The sequence below is a fragment of the Carassius gibelio genome, chromosome B3 (assembly GCF_023724105.1).
Source record: "Carassius gibelio isolate Cgi1373 ecotype wild population from Czech Republic chromosome B3, carGib1.2-hapl.c, whole genome shotgun sequence".
Classification (NCBI taxonomy): domain Eukaryota; kingdom Metazoa; phylum Chordata; class Actinopteri; order Cypriniformes; family Cyprinidae; genus Carassius; species Carassius gibelio.
The window spans coordinates 8,891,676-8,913,677 of NC_068398.1; the positions used below are offsets into that span (position 1 = coordinate 8,891,676).

General features: G+C 40.1%; 1 pseudogene; it reads right to left on the reverse strand.

Moving 5' to 3' along the window:
- Positions 1-22,002, reverse strand: part of LOC127952809 (Fc receptor-like protein 5) — a 75,855-nt pseudogene that overhangs the window by 50,602 nt on the left and 3,251 nt on the right.

Consider the following 22,002-nt stretch of genomic DNA (forward strand, 5'->3'; position numbering starts at 1 on the left):
AATAAATTAACTTTTCCATGACATCCTAATTTATTGAGATGCACTTGTACATTTAAAAAAAAAATGACTCACCTTCAGGTTGTCCAGAGTAAATGTTTGAAATCAGCACTAAAACACAAAGAGAAAAATAATCATTAAATGAAACACTCATTAAACACTGAGATGATGATTTGTCTATTTTATGTTATTTTATAATTTCATCTAGAGTGAATTGCATCTGAGCACAGATTATGATCTGGTAACAAAATATTTGGATTTAAACATGGTAAAATAAATAAAATACACAAATCTTGATCTGTCTAAATAGAGCTTTGAGTGAGTTTCAGTTTTAGGGAAGCTAATAATTGCACAGAATAAAAAAGATGTAAAAAAAGTAAGAAAGAAATATATAATGTTTCCAGATAAACATTATCTGACTAATAGCAGAGGTATGTGAATATTAATTAGACAACATGGACAATAACTGCAAAACAAACCATCCATTACAAAGCACTAAACTGAAGGACTGAATAAACACAGTGATCTACAAGACAACACAGTGTATTTCTCTTTACAAACAGCACTAACTGCACACTTCCTCTCTCAAACTCATCTCTCACTCTTATATTTCCTGACTAGAGCTAGGTTTGAAACTCTTAAGAGCAGCAAAAAATAAAAATACTAATAATAAATTAAAGCTGCAAGCAGCGATGAATGGGCCCTCGCACCCAGGCTCACCAACAGCGAGTGGCTTTAGTAAAAAAGTGAACGGTGAGGAATATGCGTTTAAACTAAAAGCCATGGTAACTACTGTATAGCTGGTTATAACAGAATGAATAAAACTTAACTCACCGAAAGTACATGTGACGCTACAGAGGGTACATCCAGCTTGTAAAACCTGGTGAATGTGTTCTAGGGAAAACTAGCCAGCAGCAAGACATAACTCCTGAATAGACATACCTCTAGCCCAGGCCCAGGAGGAAGCAGTTGCCCTCACAGAATGAGTTCTGATGTTGAGGGGACAATACTTCCCCTGGCATTCGTAAGCCAAAACAATAGCGTCCAAAATCCAGTGAGAAAGTCTCTGTTTTGAAACAGCACATCTCTTGTTACATCCACCAAAGCACACAAACAGCTGGTCCGACTGACGAAAGGTAGCCGAGCGATCCACATACATCCGCAAAGCCCTAAAAGGGCAGACGGCGCTCTGAGCATCAGCATCACGGGAGGCTGACGGCTCAGCTGATAAGGCGGGCAGTGAAACAACCTGTGCTCTAAATGGTGTATTGAGTGACTTCGGAACATAACCTGGTCTCGGCCGGAAATTGATATTACAGTTGCCAGGTCCGAAACAGATGCAATCATTGTTCACCGAAATGTAGGTCTCTGATGCGCTTCGCCGAGGCGAGAGCAAGAAGCAAGGCAGTCTTCAGGGAAAGCTCCTTAACCCCAATCGAAGCTAAGGGCTCGAACGGTGGTAGAGATAGAGCACTCAAAACTAGAGCTAGGTCCCACGGCATGGAGGGCGCCGTGAAGGACACAATCACCTCGCTCCCCTGAGAAAATTGATTACCAGAGCATGCTTACCGATCGATTGCCTGTCAACTGGGGAACGAAAAGCGGGAATAGCAGCCACATTCACCTTCAGCATGGATGGCAAACTCCCGCAGTCCATTCTGTGCTGTAGAAAGCATAAAACATCCAACAACGAACAGGTCCCCGGGTCTATATGAATGTCCTTGCACCATTTTGTGAAACTCCCCATTTCAGAGCATAGAGGCATCTTGTAGCGGGTGCGCGAGCTCCCGTAAGCATGCTCAGCACCCGTGAGTGCAGCGCGTCCTGCTTGTTTATGGTCCCCGCAGCGGCCACACATGAAGGTTCCACAGCTCGGGGCTGGGGTGCCATATTGTGCTGTTCGCTTGAGACAGCAGGTCCTTCCTGAGGGGGATTTGCCATGGGGGAGCCATCATTAACTCTCATTCTGCCAGTTCAGGGCCACAAATATAACTGACGCTCTCTCCTCCCTGATTTTGCACAACACCATAGGCAGAATCTTCACCAGAAGGAACACGTAAAGCCTGGCTTTCGGTCAGCACGATGTCAGAGCATCTCCCGGTAGCGGGGAGTGAGATAGCGAGAAGAACGTCTGACAGTGCGTGTTCTCGCTTGTGGCAAACAAATCCACTTCCGCCCTCCCGAATTGATCCCAAACCATTTGAACTGATCCTGGATGAAGCCTCCACTCTCCTTGAGGAATCCCATTCCTCAAAAGCATGTCCGCTCCGTGCTTCAGGATATATCGGGAATGTACGCCACTCTTATGGAGAGAAAGTGTTTGTCCGCCCACAACAGGAGACTTGCTGCCTGTTTGAATAGAGCTCTGGAGCGCACGGCGCCCTGGCGATTTATGGACAAGACCAAAGACGTGTTGTCGGTTTGAATCAGTACATGTTGCCACTCCAATTTCGACCAAAAGGCTTGCAGGGCTAAGGAGACCAAGCCCTCGGCGGAACTCGAGCTTTTAGCCAAAACTATAGCGGCCGCATATGCAGCAGACCCAGATGGCTCACAGAAGAAGCCTCCACCATAAGACCCATAAGCCTCTGAAATTCCCTCAGTGAAACCGACCTGCCCGGTCTGAAACGGCGCTGAGTCGATGAGATTGTCTCCATGCGCTCCTGAGAAAGATGTCGAGTCCATCGAGTCCAAACATACTCCCAGATATGTTATAGTCCGTCTCGGTAAAAACACGCTCTTCTGCATATTCACATGCAGTCCCAGCGTATCCAGATGCCGGAGCAGGGTTTCCACGTAACTGATTAGCACATCTCTTGTGTGGGCTAAAATCAGCAAATCGTCCAGATAATTCAAGATGTGCATTCCGCTCGATCTGAGGGGAGAAAGTGCTGCGTCCACACAATTTGAAAATGTGCGGGGGGCCAGGACCAGGGTCAAGCCAAACAGAAGCACTGAATACTGATAAGCCGTGCCTTCGAAAGCAAACCTGAGGAAGCGCATGTGGTGCATCGCTATTTGAATATGAAAGTCTTTTAGATCCCCTGAGGCGAACCAGTCCCCGGGCCATATCTGTGCTAAGATCTGTTTCAGTGTTGTCATTCTGAATGCGCATTTGTGAAGGGCTCGGTTGATGGGTCTCAGGTGCAGAATCGGACGGAGTCCTCCATCGTTCTTTGGCACCACGAAGTAGAGGCTGTAAAACCCGCTTTTCTGCTCGCTCGGAGGAGCAGACCGAGAACTTCCTGTCTCAGAATTGAAAGGTTTTGGGGCAAAGTCAGTGACGGGACCACGCCATTGGAGGTCTGCGTTTGAACTAGAGAGAATATCCGTGCTGACCACTGCTTGTTCCAGCCAAAACGGGCGTTCAGTTCAGGGTGGGGTGGGGCGCCATGGCGGGCTGTCCAGCCGGTCCTTGGGCCTGGCGAGTTGCCGATGAAGAGTAGGAACTCGCAGATGAAGACTGGAGTGAGTGACGTGGCTCATCGCTTTGGCACACTTCAGGTCAGTTAGGGTAAGCCATAGGTGCCTGTTAAGGATGACCATGAACCCCATGGAACGGCCGATGGCTTGGTAGCCATCAGCGCGAGATCAGTTGCCGTGCACAGATCCCTGATGACGTCAGCATCAACCGCACGCCATAGTTGGATTGATGCTTTGCCTGGAACACCTGGAGTATAGCCATGGCGTGAAGAGCAGAAGCTGCCTCCCCTGCAGCAGCATAGGCTTTGTCCGCCCAGTGGGCTGCGAACCTGCATGGCTTGGAGGGCAGGCCATGGTCCAAACCCAACATTGAGGCGCGGCAACAGTCTCCTCGAAGGGGGGCATGCCCACATACCTGTGGGCCTCCGCCCCGTCCACGTGCGCGAACATGGCCTGCATGGCAGAGTGGGTGCGTGCCAATTGGGGTGCAGCCCACGACTTCACCACATGCTCATGTACGCCTGGGAAGAATGGGGTTCTTCTCCTCGATGTGGTATGGCGGCGGCTCGACTGGAGGAACCACGAGTCCAGCTTACTTTTCACAGGCTCGTCAGGTGAGGTCCAGCTCCGTGACGGCCTTGCCGAGGATCCTGATGAGCTCCTCCTGGAGGTCTGCAGGGCCCTCATGGTCGGGGCGGTCTGACTGAGTTGCCCAATCGTTCTCTGACGCAGAAAGCGACATGGAGTCGTCTTCCTCGCCAGCTCCAAAGGCGGCGAAGTTCACGATGGCTTGGGGGGGGAACAGAAGCTATCGTCCGTGAAGCTGCCAGCGTTGAACTCGTCTTGGGGCGGGGGAGAGCCCACCAGTGGCTCGCTGGCGGCAGTGGGCCTCATCCCCGCTGTAGCCCGAGCCACTTCCCTTCTGGCTCTGAGGGCACGCACTGGCAGCTTGGCGCAGTGGGTGCACGTGTCATCCATGAAAGCTACCTCAGCGTGGGCAAGGCCCAGGCAGGTAACACAGAACTGATGAGGGTTATGCGGGTCAAGGGGACCTGCACAAATCTGGCAAGTAGCAGTCATCGGATGCGGGGAGGAAACGGGTGAGTAATCCTCTAATGCAACTTCCACGATGTTAAAATAAGACTTCTAAGAGTGAAGACAAAACTTCTAGTGTGAAGAAAGAGATTCTGACGCCCATGCAATTTATACTGCCCGCAAACCTGTCAGTATTTGCATGCTTCACGTCAATTGGCCAGCTGCCCCCAGCTAGTGTTAGCCAATAAGATTTCAGTGAAAGTGGAGAAGGGAGGGGTTCCCATATATGTCTTAAGCACTATTCGGACGGGACTAGTTTTCTAAACTACGTTTGAGTTTCGATTCTTACCACCTGACGTCTGTGATTTCCATGTACCAATTCTGACGGGACTAGTATCTCCGTGTTTATTACAGAGGTGGGAGGGTCTGATATGTGCATCTGGGCGTCACAGAGATCACGCGCTCTGTATGTGTGCATTTAATTCATTCAGAATGATTGCCATTAGAATTATTACACAATAAATACTAAATGGCTAGTATAGCAAAACCATGTTAATGTGTGGTTCCTTTAGTTTAGTTTTACTGACTTAGAAACCACATGACAACAGTTTCATGGACAAATGCGGAAGTAGCCTCGCGACAAACTTCAACTAGAAAGAGATGCCGATCTCGCTTTTGTTTTACTCAACAGGTGAGTTGTTTTGATTCATATCTTTACAGAAAACATATGCTATTATAATGATCAACAAGGCATATACGCATATACGCCAAACGTGGGGCATCGCGTCTCTAAACCCACGCGAGGACGCGTCTGATCCACAGTCTGATCGCGTCTTTGCATTGACTTTGTATGTAATCTTTTTACTTAAATCGTTGAACTCGCGTTAAATCCATGATTTATCTTTCCGTCTGATTGATGGCCGTCAGCGGTTGGATAGAAGACAACACATCCCATCATTCCACGCTCCTTCTTAGAATCATCAAACCACGCGATTGTTATTGTTTTGATAGTACGCCCTCTCCTGGCAGGTCCTACAGGTTAAAGTTTGGCAAGGCCTCCGGGCAGCTATTTCAGACTAACAAGACCAGGCTCCTATCTAAATGAATGGGCAGAGAGTCAGAACTGCACATTCACTGGTCACCGGGACATAAAAACTGCATGTATAGAAACAGCAGTAAAATATGATAAACATTACAGAAAAAGTTTCATTACTTTGCCCCAAAATAAGGTTTAAAACGCCTTTTCCCCCACAGGTTATACTCGCATACCCAAGGATTCACAACACCAACTTCATTTACGTCTCTATCCAGAATGCCGTTGTCTTTTACTTAGAATGTAAGGTAACATTTGTGTTTGATAAAAAATGCTTTAATTGGTAGTCTGGTGCCTTCGCGTTGTTATCACCCTCTTCTATGTGGATTCCATCTGATCTTGCACACACCACAACTCGCTGTCGCCAAATTGTCTCCGCTGTCACAAAACCTCAACTGTGCGAATGCGTCAGTGGAACCAGACAATAGGCTTAAATGTTTCCCGGCTTGACTGTTAAAAGCAGATGATTGGCTTTCCAGCAGGAGGGGAACTGCCATCTTTGCCTTTACGGGTTTTCTTTATATAGTTGTATGGAGGATTGATTGTCTCTTTGTTAATAAGTGACTCATTAAAATTATAATGAATCATTTAAACGAGCGATTCATTTGGGAACAAAACAGCGTCATGGCCGTGTTTGAAATTAAAATATTTCAGAGAAATAGAGCAAAAACAGGAAATATGGTGTCTAAAACGTAATATCTTAAAATCACCTACTTGTTTATTTAACTTTTATAAAATCAATAACACATTTGTAATCATGCTTGCTTTTGAAGAAAAAACGGCACTCTTCATGTGACATCAACTATATTAAATTATATAAATATAAATTTTCTGCCCCTATCTTAAATTATGTGATAATTCTAAATGCATTTTAATAGACTGATTAATGCATGCAGTGAAAGAACGCACTCTAAATGTGCTAATAGTGTATGCGTGCACTCTGTATGTGTTTTCAAATTGCACATCATTAAAACTACAATTACGATATCATCGCATACCACACATAGTGCACACCCCTATGTTTTAATTTTTATAATGCATTGTCTTCTTATCGATCCACCAGTTCACATTTAAATCTCTGCTTGTTTTCAGGGCAAAACTTGGGTCGATTTTCACATCATTTTCAACTCTGAACAAAATAACAGTTTTATTGAAACTGCTCATTCACTCTCTGCCAGCAGGTGAAGTATTTGGTAGAAATATAATTTTCCCCGGTTACAGTAGAACACAAAGCAGCACAGCACTGGACTTTGAACGTGCAGTGCTCATGTTTATTCAATGAAAACATAACATTAGCCTTTTGAAGTTTAATTGTCACAATCAGCTATATAGCAATCCTGGTCTTTCCGTCCCCAAATTTAAGACCTCTTGAAATCATAGTTAAGACTTTCTTGTACAACTTAAGACTTTTTAAGGCCTTAAATTTGATACAACTAAATTTAAGACTTTTAACCACTGAAACCCTGTAACACCTACTGAAATACAGAGAGAGAATAATACTCACAGAGCACAAGAGGAAGTTGACGGAGCCCCATACTGACTGAATGATGACAGACAGTTAAAGACACAAACTGTGTTAAAGTCTCAAGACTTCCTGAAAACTGCGGTCAGAGCTTTAGAAACACCAGCACAGATACAAGACATACAAATGTACCTCATGTGTGACAGAAAATATTGTTTCAGAAAACATTACACAGACATGCAAGTTTTCTACAGAAATATTGTCTTGATCTATTAAGTATTGATGAAAAGATACTTTACATGTTAAATTAAGCAAGTCACTGTTAATAAGTGAGTAATTGCGATTGAACCAAATCATTTAAACAATTGAATCATTCAGGAACAAAACAGCATCATGTTGCTCAGAGATGCAAAAATGGAATTATATTTGTTGTCGAAATAGAGCAAAAACAGTCAATACTGTGTCTTAAACGTAAGTGTCCTAATATTAAACTCTTGTTTATCGAACTGCTGTATAAAATCAATATTTATCACATTTATCTGTCTTCGCTTGATATTGATGAATATAAATACATAAAATAAATAAATTTCTGCCCTTTATCTTGAATGTTTTGATCATTTAAATGTGTTTTAATAAACTGAATCATGCAGTGAAAGAACACGCCCTGGTCTAACCTACTAGACATCCTATTACCGTAGCTAAACTTTAGCTAACTTTGGTAGCTCTCATGAGTCATGGATGTTAACAAATTTTGTCTTTTGGATAATTAGCTGTATATCCGAGGCACATGTAATTTAATATTTTGTTTATCACCATTCTCCCCCACACCATGACAAACACAAGTGGAAAGGGAGGGAGGGCTTCATGTCTGTCTTTCTGTGTGCTTCACTGCTTTGCTGCACTGAGACAGGCATTATATATATATATATAGGTCCTTCTAAAAAAGTTAGCATATTGTGAAAAAGTTCATTATTTTCCATAATGTGGTGATAAAAATTTAACTTTCATATATTTTATATTCATTGCACACCAACTGAAATATTTCAGGTCTTTTATTGTTTTAATACTGATGATTTTGGCATACAGCTCATGAAAACCCAAAATTCCTATCTCAAAAAATTAGCATATTTCATCTGACCAATAAAAGAAAAGTGTTTTAATACAAAAAAAGTCAACCTTTAAATAATTATGTTCAGTTATGCACTCAAAACTTGGTCGGGAATCCTTTTGCAGAAATGACTGCTTCAATGCGGCGTGGCATGGAGGCAATCAGCCTGTGGCACTGCTGAGGTGTTATGGAGGCCTAGGATGCTTCGATAGCGGCCTTAAGCTCATCCAGAGTGTTGGGTCTTGAGTCTCTCAACTTTCTCTTCACAATATCCCACAGATTCTCTATGGGGTTCAGGTCAGGAGAGTTGGCAGGCCAATTGAGCACAGTAATACCATGGTCAGTAAACCATTTACCAGTGGTTTTGGCACTGTGAGCAGGTGCCAGGTCATGCTGAAAAACTAAATCTTCATCTACATAAAGCTTTTCAGCAGATGGAAGCATGAAGTGGTCCAAAATCTCCTGAGAGCTAGCTGCATTGACCCTGCCCTTGATAAAACACAGTGGACCAACACCAGCAGCTGACATGGCACCCCAGACCATCACTGACTGTGGGACTGTGGGTACTTGACACTGGACTTCAGGCATTTTGGCATTTCCTTCTCCCCAGTCTTCCTCCAGACTCTGGCACCTTGATTTCCGAATGACATGCAAAATTTGCTTTCATCCGAAAAAAGTACTTTGGACCACTGAGCAACAGTCCAGTGCTGCTTCTCTGTAGCCCATTTCCTGCACACGCCTGTGCACGGTGGCTCTGGATGTTTCTATTCCAGACAGTCCACTGCTTCCGCAGGTCCCCCAAGGTCTGGAATCGGTCCTTCTCCACAATCTTCCTCAGGGTCCGGTCACCTCTTCTTGTTGTGCAGCGTTTTTTGCCACACTTTTTCCTTCCCACAGACTTCCCACTGAGGTGCCTTGATACAGCACTCTGAGAACAGCCTATTCATTCAGAAATTTCTTTCTGTGTCTTACCCTCTCGCTTGAGGGTGTCAATGATGGCCTTCTGGACAGCAGTCAGGTCGGCAGTCTTACCCATGATTGCGGTTTTGAATGAACCAGGCTGGGAGTTTTTAAAAGCCTCAGGAATCTTTTGCAGGTGTTTAGAGTTAATTAGTTGATTCAGATGATTAGGTTAATAGCTCGTTTAGAGAACCTTTTCATGATATGCTAGTTTTTTGAGATAGGAATTTTGGGTTTTCATGAGCTGTATGCCAAAATCATCAGTATTAAAACAATAAAAGACCTGAAATATTTCAGTTGGTGTGCAATGAATCAAAAATATATGAAAATTACATTTTTATCATTACATTATGGAAAATAATAAACTTTTTCAAAATATGCTAAATTTTTTAGGAGGACATGTATATATATATATATATATATATATATATATATATATATATATATATATATATATATATATATATAAGATACTGTAGCAGGCAGATCACTTACTGTTCATGATTCATAAGCTATTGGAACAAAATCCTCAATATTGATTTGAGGGTTGATATGAGTGTGTTTCTGAGGGGAGCTGACTGTCTTCTGAAAAGTTTACATGGTATTTTCTTTTTATCTTCTCTGTATAGTGTTTCCACTCATATAGTGTTGCCTCCTGCTGTCAGAGAGTGAATCTGCATCTCATTCAGAGCTTCTGCTGTTTGTTTCCTTCAGGCATGTAGTACAATTTCACAAAGCTTGTAAGAAAATGTTGTTTTTGCTTCAAATTGGGTTATTATTAAATCAGATTATGTGTATGATTATTATTGTATAACTTAATGATATGAAATTATATGATATGTAGATGAATTATATAACTAAAATTATATAAGTGTAATTACAGTTTTAGGTTAAATAATGATGTTAGATTTTATTTACTAGTCTTTTTTAGGAAACAAATCAAAGAAGAAAAAAAGATACTAATTCTACTGTTTCTAATATTCTGTATGTTGCTCAAAAACAAAATATATTGTGTCCAGCGGAAATTTATTATTATTATTATTTTTTACCCAGTCATTTAAAAATAATACATTTCAGAGGTGTAAAAACCATTCCATAATACTGTGAAACCTTGATATTTTGCTTAAGGTTATCATACCATCAAAATCTCTTACCGGCCCATGCCTAGTCACATAAATTGATAGTGGTCACGCGCGCAGCTTTGCCGCACAGATTTTGATAGTTGGATATTATAATAAAACAGGCGGTTTGCCAAATAACCAAAAGGTAATTTGTTAATCTGACTGTTTGATGAAGAGAAAGAGATCAAATGTAGGAGAAATAAACACATAAGACTCCACAGAAGTGGAATACTATTAATATATTTTTAAGAACTATTATTATGTCGTAATGTTTAGTTGACCAATCAGCAGATAGGGGCATTTCAATCCTGCCCACATTTAGAGATTGAATATTAATTATTCTGAAGTTATTTATTTTCTGTCCCTGAACGTAAAAACAAAACATGAAGCAGAATTCTTGATTTTTAGATTTCAATATTAAATTAAAGCTGCAAGCAGTGATGAACGGGCCCTCGCACCCGGGCTCACCAGCAGCGAGTGGCTTTAGTAAAAAGGTGAACAGTGAGAAATATGTATTTAAAGTCATAAATATAATTGGAATATATCAAAGTATATTCCATATTTGTGCCAATCTTCCTGTGGCCAGCAGGTGGTGCTATCGTTATAATGGAATATTGGCCTTCAGATGTGTTCAGGCCAGGACTCTTATCGAACATGTGAAGTTTGGGGAAGATTTTATGCCTGAGCTACAACTTCTCTTGCTGTGGCGAGACATCAAATTTTGTAATGGCGCCATGGACACACCCTTTAGCAAAAACTCAAGATCTCCACAATTTAACATTGCACAGGCCTTTAGATTAAACTGACCACAAAAACTACATTAATCTCAAAACAATTCTAGGAGTAGTTCTTCGCAGTGTAAAATATGTCACTTCCTGTTGCCAATAGGTGGCGCTATGACTATAACTGAATGTGGGCATGCAGATCTGTTCAGGTTTGGAGTCTTATCAAACATGTGAAGTTTGGGGCAGATTGGACATTGAATGTCTGAGTTACAGCAACTTCCTTTTTAATGGCGAAACATCGAAATTTGTCAGGCCGCCATGGACACGCCCTTTAACGAAACCTCAATATCTTAGCAATTTAACATCGCAAATGGCTTTAGATTACACTGACCAAGTTTGGTGTTGATCTGAATAAATCTTTAGGAGGAGTTCGTTAAAGTACAACCCCTGAAAATGGCAAAAACAACACAAATTTTGAGAGAAAATTCAAAATAACCGACTTCCTGTTGGGATTCAGATTTTGTACCAAGAGACTTTTCGTAGGTATTGGTGTGTTACATGTGTGTACCAGTGATGCGTGGGTCAGTGTATTAATAACCCGCACCCGACCAACGTTTTCAACTAACCCGCCCACAACTCGGACCGCAAAAAAATAAAAATAAAAATAAAATATTGTCCCTGACCCGCTTCCTGACCCGCATGTTTAAAAAGCAGTAAATGCTCATCGTAGTGTCATTGGGCCATAGGAACGAAGGCAAAACTAACTAGGCCAAAAAAACAACAACAAAACTTAATATATTAGAATTTTGTCAAGAATTATAAAAAGTCGTCAGTAAGCTCATAATTTGTACTAAAATAGTCTAGTCTGGCTATGTCTATTTGTATGTTTCTGCAAGGTCAGCAGACATTGAGGCTCAGGTTTGTTCCGATCAGAGCTCGTGAGCGGAGAGCGCACTTCTGAATATCCCGATCCGCTCGCTCATTCCGTGGGGTCTCGCTCAACCTAGAATGGCCTGCTGGTTCGAAAATATGCAAGGAGTCATTTAATTGTTTAGTAATAAACTGGTGTTTTCTGTGTTGCTGCAAAGATGAAGTTGACTCCCCATGCAGTCTTCTTTGCCGCCTCCATCTCTACGTGCAGACTGAGCTTGTGCGGCATCTTCATGCCAGTTATTCAGCCAATAAAGTGTAGGCCTATGTATTTCAAAAGTACTATATAAATATAAATTACAAAGGTTGAATTGGCATTTTTAGCTCAAACTAACCGACCAACCGCGACCCAAATATCATTAAACATATTTTTGGATAACTCGTAACCGCGGATAACCGCGGGTGACCACAGACACCTGCTCATTTTGGATCAACCCACGCATCACTGGTGTGTACCAATTTTTGTACATGTACATGAAACATAGCTCGAGTCGCACTCCGTTGAAAGTGTATAGGTGGCGCTGTCGAGCCATTTTGCCACACCCGATGGAATATTTGCCTTCAGATGTGTTCAGGCCAGGACTCTTATCACACATGTGAAGTATAGGGAAGATCGGACATTTTATGCATGAGTTATAACATCTTTTATTCCCATGGCAAGACATCGAACTTCCTCATGGCACCATGGACACGCCTTTTAACGAAAACTCAAGATCTTCACAATTGAACTTCGCACAGGCCTTTAGATTAGACTGACAACAAAAAAGACATTGATGTCATAAAATTTCTAGGAGTAGTTCATCGCAGTGTAAAATATGTCACTTCCTGTTGCCAATAGGTGGCGCTATGACTATAACTGAATGTGGGCATGTCAATCTAACCTTTCTCATTCTGAATGAAGCACTAATAAAACAAGATCCGAAAGCCACTCTATGATCTTCTCTGCACACTGCATGTGGTTTATATTGCATCATGGCATGATCAACTTCTTAGTCATTTCTTAGTTAAGCAAACCATTTGTCTTTGTCAAGAACTTCCTCTTTCACCTTAGGCCGGTGACACACCGGCTGCGTGGCGTGAGCGCCGCGTGTCTGAAGCATCCCAGAAGCGTCCCAGAAGCGTGGCGGATTCTGTGTCTTTACACACCAGAAACGTGCCTGACGCGGCGCTGGCGCGCTGCTGCTGTAGAGGGAGACCGTTGACAGACCAGGCTATGTCTTCATTACAACAATATATACTTTTTTTTACACACCTACACCTACGCCTACTGATAAAGGACACCGTCAAAAGTATTGACGGCGAAATAGATTATAGGTGCAATATTATATTATAAAAAAAAGTATATATTGTTGTAATGAAGACATGAGCCTGGTCTGTCAACGGTCCGGCACGCTTCTGGTGTGTAAAGACACAGAATCCGCCACGCTTCTGGAACGCTTCTGGGACGCTTCAGACACGTGGCGCTCACGCCACGCATCCAGTGTGTCACCGGCCTAAGTCTCACAGTTAAATATTGAAGCATTATTAGTAGGCACATCTTTCTAAACGTTTATAAGAAAAAAATGTAATAACAGTTTTTACTGACTGTCACTGCTCAGTCAAAAGTGTGAAACATACCTGTACAGTCACCAGTTTAGTCTGATTCTCCAACAAATGACTTGAGTCGGCTCATTTTAATGTAGATAATTTATATAAATAATGATACAATGTGATAACTAATACAATTACTGAATAAATGACTCTTATGAGAAGGTTGTTTTAATGAAACTAAAACAAGCAAATTGAAAAAAAAAACTGCTAGAGCCGATTACTTTTCTTCTCTCTTTGAAGAAAACAAACATAACCCCAGGTATTTATTCAATACAGTGGCTAAATAAACGAAAAATAAAGCATCAACAAGTTTTGACATTTCCCAACATCACAGCAGTGATGACTTTATGAACTACTTTATGCATTTATGACCTCAAGGTTAGATTATTGTAATGCTTTAATGGGTGGATGTTCTGCACGCTTAGTAAACAAACTACAGCTAGTCCAAAATGCAGCAGCAAGAGTTCTTACTAGAACCAGGAAGTATGACCATATTAGACCGGTCCTGTCAACGCTGCACTGGCTCCCTATCAAACATCGTATAGATTTTAAAATATTGCTTATTACTTATAAAGTCCTGAATGGTTTAGAACCTCAGTATTTGAATGAGCTTTTGTTACAATATAATCCTCTACGTTCGCTACGATCTCAAAACTCAGGCAATCTGATAATACCTAGAATATCAAAATCAACTGCGGGCGGCAGGTCCTTTTCCTATTTGGCGCCTAAACTCTGGAATAACCCACCTAACATTGTTCTCTAGGCAGACACACTCTTGCTGTTTAAATCTAGATTAAAGACTCATCTCTTTAACCTGGCTTACACATAACATACTAATATCCTTTTAATATCCAAATCCGTTTAAGGATTTTTAGGCTTCATTAATTAGGCTGAATCTGACAAACTTCCTGTATCTTTTGATGATCTGAATATGAAAGTATTCATCCTTCAGATCGATCATGAAAAAACAATTTTTTGATTTAATCTTGAGATAGTATAGATTTTACCGTCAACTTCTTGAATTTGCTCGTCCTGAGTGCAAGATTCAAATGGAGTAAATCTAATAATGTTTGTAAGCTGCCTTTTTTTTATTTTTTTTATTTTTTTTCACAAAACATTGGTTGTAAAAACCTGACTCCATCTGAGAGGAGTATACTTCTTCTACAGCCCCTTTTCTCAGAAGAGATGACATCTCGTCACAACACTGTGGTTTCTTCTAAACTCATGATTGTGGGAAGAATCCCACGGAGAGGAGGCAGGCCTTTTCAAAACTGAATGGTGTACCCATAATGAATTGTGTGGAACACCCATTGCAGAATGTTGGGCAAGCGTTCTCACGCGGCCCGAAAAAGCTTTAAAGCTGCAGTTTGTAACTTTTGACGCTCTAGCGGTTAATAAACAGAACTGCTTGCGTCTTGCGGAAGAACATCATAGCCAGAACTACTTCTCTCTGTTTATGTCTATGAAGAATCACAAAGGTACTGGGTTACTCCGCCTCGGTACCCCCGAAGCAATCTAAAATAGTCAGAATATAAACACTTATTATAGGTGTATCCTAGTGATTCAGGACAAGCTAAAAACAAGGTTTGGAAAATGGATTCATGGTGTACTGGCTTATTATATACATTTTTCTACATTTTGAACACAAACAAAGTTACGGACCGCAGCTCTGATTGGTTGTTTTCTTACCGGGACGTGCACAAGATCAACAGGCTTGTTTGCTTTGCAGCCATGTTAAATACAAGATAAGCAATCGATCTATGTCAGAGCGTCAGAACGCTCACAAATCTTTCTCCAGCCTTGTGAGCAGGGCGGCCAGAGTGATTTTTGATGCTCTTGACGGCGGCAGTGTGAACAAAGTTTTCGGATGCAGCCTAAGTATACGTATCTCCGGATCTCACAAGAATTAGTGCAATTCTCACCTCTTCTTTTATGAACACAGAAGATTCAAAAATAGTCAATTGCTCGCTTACTGCTTTTTGCATGCCATAGTAGGGAAGTATGTCATTTCGGAAGCAGAAAAAGTCTTTATGAGTGAGTAATCAAGTTATGAGTTAAGTTTTTTTTTAATCAATTTGTTGAAAATTTTATTTTATAAATAGATTGCAACCATTTTTACTAGAAACTCTATTATTTTACTAGTTATTTTGCAAGTTACTAGCATGTTGTTAGCAAGTGACTAGCATGTTGCTAGCATGACTATCATGTTGCTAGCATGATTAGCAAGTGACTAACATGTTGCTAACATATTGTTAGCATGATTAGCAAGTGTCTAGCATGTTGTTAGCATGACTAGCAAATGTGATGGTAGTATAAAACCAGCAAAAACCAGTTGATTCATCAAAAAAAACAGCAAAAGCCAGATAAGACCAGCCTGACAATAGCTTAGGAAACCAGCCAAAGAAACCGATCAGCTTAGGCTGGTTTTAGCTGTATTTTCAGTAGGGAGTTTTAAGCTTTGCTATTGGCAGTAGACAACTAAAAATCATTATAAGTCTTATTATCTAAAAATGATCTAAAATCACCCCCTAAATGAAAGTCTATGGGGTTTTAGGTGGTTTTAGTAGTCTGGTTTACAAAAAAAAAACATAATCCGGATGAGTTAGAAAAGATATAGCAACATGAGTCAGACCAGTCTGAAGGTCTGACCTGAGTTTGGTGGTTCTAGCTTGAAAGCTCTAGGAGGAGATACATTTAAACATTTTGTATCAGAAAAATAAGTTTAAATAGGATTTCAGTAAGTTGACTTTTTCAAGCCAACTTAATAATAATAAGTTTAACTAGGATTTCAGTAAGTCTGCATACATAATAAGTATTAGAGATAATAATATTACTGTTTTGCCTCCAGCAAGCACCACTAATAATTACAGTATACAGTATTAATTGACATGTAAAATCTGATTGGCTTGACATTGCAAGAATGTTTTAACAAAGCATCCACAATAATTTAAAAGGCACTGCTTTTTCATTTTTTTTTAAACAGTTCAAAATATTAAAAACCTACAGAGCTTTACAGCAATACAAGTCATGAATAAAGAATACACTAAAGAATAATGAATAAACATGCTTACAAATGACATGTTCACATGTGGTTTTAAAGCAAGCAAACATCACAGAGGCTACATAACATAGATGCACTAAGACTTATACTGTAAAAAATTGAACTAGATTACAATATTAAAGCAGAACAAAATAAAAACATTCAACTTTAACTTAAACTTAAACTTTCATGATAGAATAATACTGAAAAAAGTAATGTAAGATGCGCTTCTAAAAGTTTATGAACAAATAGTTTAGTGAAAGTGAAAGTGAAAGTGAAAGTGACATTCAGCCAAGTATGGTGACCTGTACTCAGAATTCGTGCTCTGCATTTAACCCATCCAAAGTGCACACACACTGTGAACACACACCCGGAGCAGTGGGCAGCCATTTATGCTGCGGCGCCCGGGGAGCACCTGGGGGTTCGGTGCCTTGCTCAAGGGCACCTAAGTCGTGGTATTGAAGGTGGAGTTCAATGGAGTTCAATAGTTCGAGTAACTGTGTCATCAACATAAAATCAGATCATTTTTTAGCAATTACAAAGAAGAAAATGTAAGTAATGCCAATCCAATTCCTTAAAATCAAGTTCTTCTCTACATGTTTTCTTGTTGAATATCCTGTTTCACTCAGAAGTCCAAGGGTTTGAAGTTCTGGTTCATGTTGAATCTAACAACCATTAGCTGCAAGTCAAAGGAGGACAGTGATGCATGCACACAAACACAAATGTTAATTTGACCACATGCACATTCAACCAAACAGCATTAATGATAATAATAATTGTTGCTCAGTAAAATATGATTATAATGACATGTAATAAATCATTCAGTTGTTATACCTCTCATCCTGCAGCACTTGAAGATCAGCACGACTGTCACTATCAGATATGGACAAACTGTCAGTACAGAACTGAGTGTGTGGAGGACAGAGATCTGAGATTCTGAATGAGACGCTGAAAAAGAGACACAGAAACACTTTATCAAGCACTATATCTGAACGAGAGCATATGAAGAAATAAATCAGCTCATGGTTTCATTGACTTGCACCTCTGACTGAGATCCAGCTCTTGGGTGACTCTCCTCTCTCTGGGTGTTTGCAGTAGTAGAAACCCTCATGTGACTTTGAGACAGTAGAGATGATCATCTCTGGAGTTTGATTCTGGATGAGTGATCCATCTTTATAGAAATCAGCTCTGAGGATTGGTAGGGTTGAATTTTGAAATAAACAGCGTAGAGTCAGAGAATCTCCTTCAGTCACAGGATGAACAGGACTCTCCAGAATCACATCAGCTACACAAACAGAGGAAATGTGTGCTGATTGTAAATAGTATATAGCAACTATATGATAACATATTTAATAATAAAGATTAAAAATTTTCTTAAATTTAACATTTTCTTACAAAACTATATTTTTGGTATCTCATGATCATTGAGTGTTTATTTGTAATGCAGACTGATGCTTCCTGTTTTTGTTTAATTAACTGCTTTGTGTATTGTACAATGAAAATAGTAAAAATAATTATAAAAATATATATATATATATACACACACACACAGAAACTCAGACTCACGGTGTACAGTGATATTAACAGGATGACTGTTCTCTCCAGATTCAGACTGACACCAGTACACTCCAGTGTCTAATGTGATGGTGGAGTTGATTGTACATGTAGATCCTGTTTGTGATCCCCAGTGTGATGATGAACAATCTTCCAGCCGCTCATTGTCTGTGTATCTTCTCACTCTCCATCTATCAGAATTACTCTGGTCCTCACAGCTCAGAGAGAGAGAGACAGATGTGAAGTGTTGAGTTCTGTTGGGACTGATGATCAGAGAGACTGGAGGAGAAACACCTGAGAAGACAATTACAGTTTGGAAATCAAGACAGTTTTATTGATTTAACACTTTACACAGTCTACACTGTTTCAAAACAAAAAATAACAGTTGTAATTATGCTATTAGCAAGCTAGCCAAAGACACCCGAGACAACTTCATGAAGTTCTGGAAGAAACCTTCCAAGAAACCAATATTTAATGATTTGATTTAATCAACCATCATCTAAGTTCTAATCAAGTAAAAAAATAAATGTTATTCAGTTGTGTTGTGGGCAATAAAACAGTTGAGTACATTATTGTTAATCTCATTTTTACACTGAAATAATGAAAATGTCTGTGCCACCCCGAGATGCTGCTTCCCCCTTCCTCCACCGTTGTTTTAATCTCTGCCAGAAGAAAAGGCATCTTTCTCCATTGACACAACTCAGCAGTAGCCTTGTATTATGACAGAATCAAATTTCACAAATCATGCTCTTAAAAGAACAAGTAAAATTTCAGGAGAGTCTCATTTCATTCAGTGATTCAGCCTGAACTCACCAGTGACCCATAGTGGTTGTTCGTTGCTGTACCATGTGAAATAGGCAAGTTTTCCTCTCTCTGCGCTGCACACATAAACTCCTGTGTGATTTAGAGCAGCAGAACTGACCGTGTAGTTTCCTCCAGCTCCTCTGCTGCTGTCTGAGAGAAGCTGATAACGATTTCTGTAATCTGTATGAAGTGAAAGTGTAGAGTTACCTCTAGAAATGATGAGTTATATTTACATGAGACTTTTAAATTACCTTTGTTGGTATAATCAGTGCTCAGACTATTTTATTTATTAAATTTTTAATTTCTATAATTTTTATTTTTATGAAACATTCAGATATTATCTCATGAAGCACACTATGTCTTACCTGATGAAACATTTAGAGTGAACCAGCTGAATGTCCAGTCTGTAGAGGAGCCGTTAACCTCACAGATCAGAGTCACTGGATCTCCTTCAGTCAACCACTTCTGTGGAGAAACACTTAAAACTGGTCTGGGTTTATCTGAAATACAGAAATCACTCATTAATAACATGTTAAACTTGTGTGTGTTGATGAAGAGATGATCAAACTCACCTGATACTGTCAGTGTAACTTCATCACTGATGTTTGATGTTCGTGATCCTCCTCTCTCTGCTCCATAACAGGAGTATTTACCTGCATCAGACTCAGTAACAGAACTGAATGTGTGTTCCTGTAGTTCACTGAAAACACTGTCTGAACCGTCTTTATACCAGCTGTACTTCCAGCTAGTGACTCCTTCACCATCAATGTCACATCTGAGAGTGACTGTCTCTCCACTGAATACATGTTGATCAGGTTTAATGCTCACTTTGACTTTTGGTCTTTCTGTGCAACAACAATTTTTTTTTTACTATAAGATCAGTTACTTGATTTTTGAAAACATGCTAAATCAGGTTAGAATGAAGTGTTGATATGCATTGAATTTATTTAATACACACGTTTCATAGTTTGACTTGAATTACGGGAATAAATTAACTTTTCCATGACATTCTAATTTCATGAGATGCACCTGTACATGAAAAAAATGTACTCACCTTCAGATAGTCCAGAGTAGATGTTTGAAATCAGTACTAAAACACAAAGAGAAAAACGCATTAAATGAAACAATCATTAAACACTGAGATTATCATTTGTTATTTTAAAATTTAATCTAGAGCGAATTGCATCTGAGCACAGATTATGTTGATCTGGTAAATAATAAAAATAATCAGATTTAAACATGCTAAATTAAAATATAAAAATCTTGAACTATCTAGATTGAGCTTTGAGTGAGTTTCAGTTTTAAGGAAGCTAATAATTAAAACATCTGACTAATAGCAGAGTTATCTGAATATATTTTACACAACATGGACAATAACTGCAAAATAAACCAACCATTACAAAGCACTAAACTGAATGACTGACCCAGGGATGGAAATTAGCACCACCGCCAGCCAAATGCAGGTGATTTTGTGTTGTGGCAGTAAACTCGCTTCACCTACCGGCCACTGTGGCAGGTAAATAATAGCATACTGTTTCTCCCGAACGGTGGACAAAAAAAGTTAATTTACATCCCTGGTGTGTGTACAACAAGAGAAAGGCGGTGTAAACAGAGTTAAAAATGGCAGTGTTGTTCCCAATACAGTGTTTGCAGCTGAAGTTAGTGCCGCCGGCAGAGTGATATATTCGTTGTTTTTTGTACAGTACGTTTTATAGCACGCACTCATGTTATACAAGATTGCGTGAAGAGTTGAATTTGTTATCATGCACAAATTTCTGCAGACTGTCTCGTCTCTGTCAAACTATAACGGCCAAAACTGTATGTTTTGCATGCATCAAGTTATATTGTGGTGTGCCCTTTAAGAGACTGATCGCTTGACTTAAGGCGCACTGTGTGCTGATGACGTAGAAGGACTATGTGACTGTGTAAAGAGAACCATGACAGATAATAAGTTCGCTCTGCCGCTTGTTATTCTTCTGTCTTTGCTTTATTTGTAACACCAAGGAAGAATTGATATCTCACGTATGAGAAGAGCGGGTTGCAGTGTACCAACCATTAAATGTGTGAGACACCAACTCCTCGCATCATATCTCTTCATTTTAACAGACTTACTGAGTTATCGAAAAATGGAACGCAGCTGGAGGAAAACAAAACTAGAGGTATTTCGTATTGCTTGGCGGGAAAGTAACCTATCCTACAGAAAAGCATTAAAGACTGCTAGATCCGATTACTTTTCTTCTCGTTTAGAAGAAAACAAACATAACCCCAGGTATTTATTCAATACAGTGGCTAAATTAATGAAAAATAAAGTGTTGACATTTTCCAACATCACAGCAGTAATGACTTTATGAACTACTTTACTTCTAAAATTGATACTATTAGAGCTAAAATTGCAACCATTCAGCCGTCAGCTACAGTATCGCATCAGACAGTGCACTATAGACCCCCTGAGGAACAGTTCCACTCATTCTCTACTATAGGAGAGGAAGAATTGTATAAACTTTGTATAAACTAAACCAACAACATGTATGTTAGACCCTATACCATCTAAGCTCCTAAAAGAGGTGCTTCCAGAAGTCATAGATCCTTTTCTGACTATTATTAATTCCTCATTGTCATTAGGATATGTCCCCAAAACCTTCAAACTGGCTGTTATTAAGCCTCTCATCAAAAAAACACAACTTGACCCCAAAGAACTAGTAAATTATAGACCAATCTGGAATCTCCCTTTTCTGTCTTAGATATTAGAAAAAGTGGTATCCTTACAATTATGTTCTTAGAGAAAAATGGTATATGTGAGGATTTCCAGTCAGGATTTAGACAGTATCATAGTACTGAGACTGCTCTCCTTAGAGTTACAAATGATCCGCTCTTATCATCTGATCGTGGGTGTATCTCTCTATTAGTTTTATTGGATCTTAGTGCTGCGTTTGACACAATTGACCACAACATTCTTTTGCATAGACTTGAACACTTTGTTGGCATAAATGGAACTGCATTAGCATGGTTTAAATCGTACTTATATGACCGCCATCAGTTCGTAGCAGTGAATGAAGATGTATCATATCGATCACAAGTGCAGTATGGAGTACCTCAAGGCTCAGTACTAGGGCCGCTACTCTTCACGCTTTATGTGTTACCCTTGGGAGAAATCATCAGA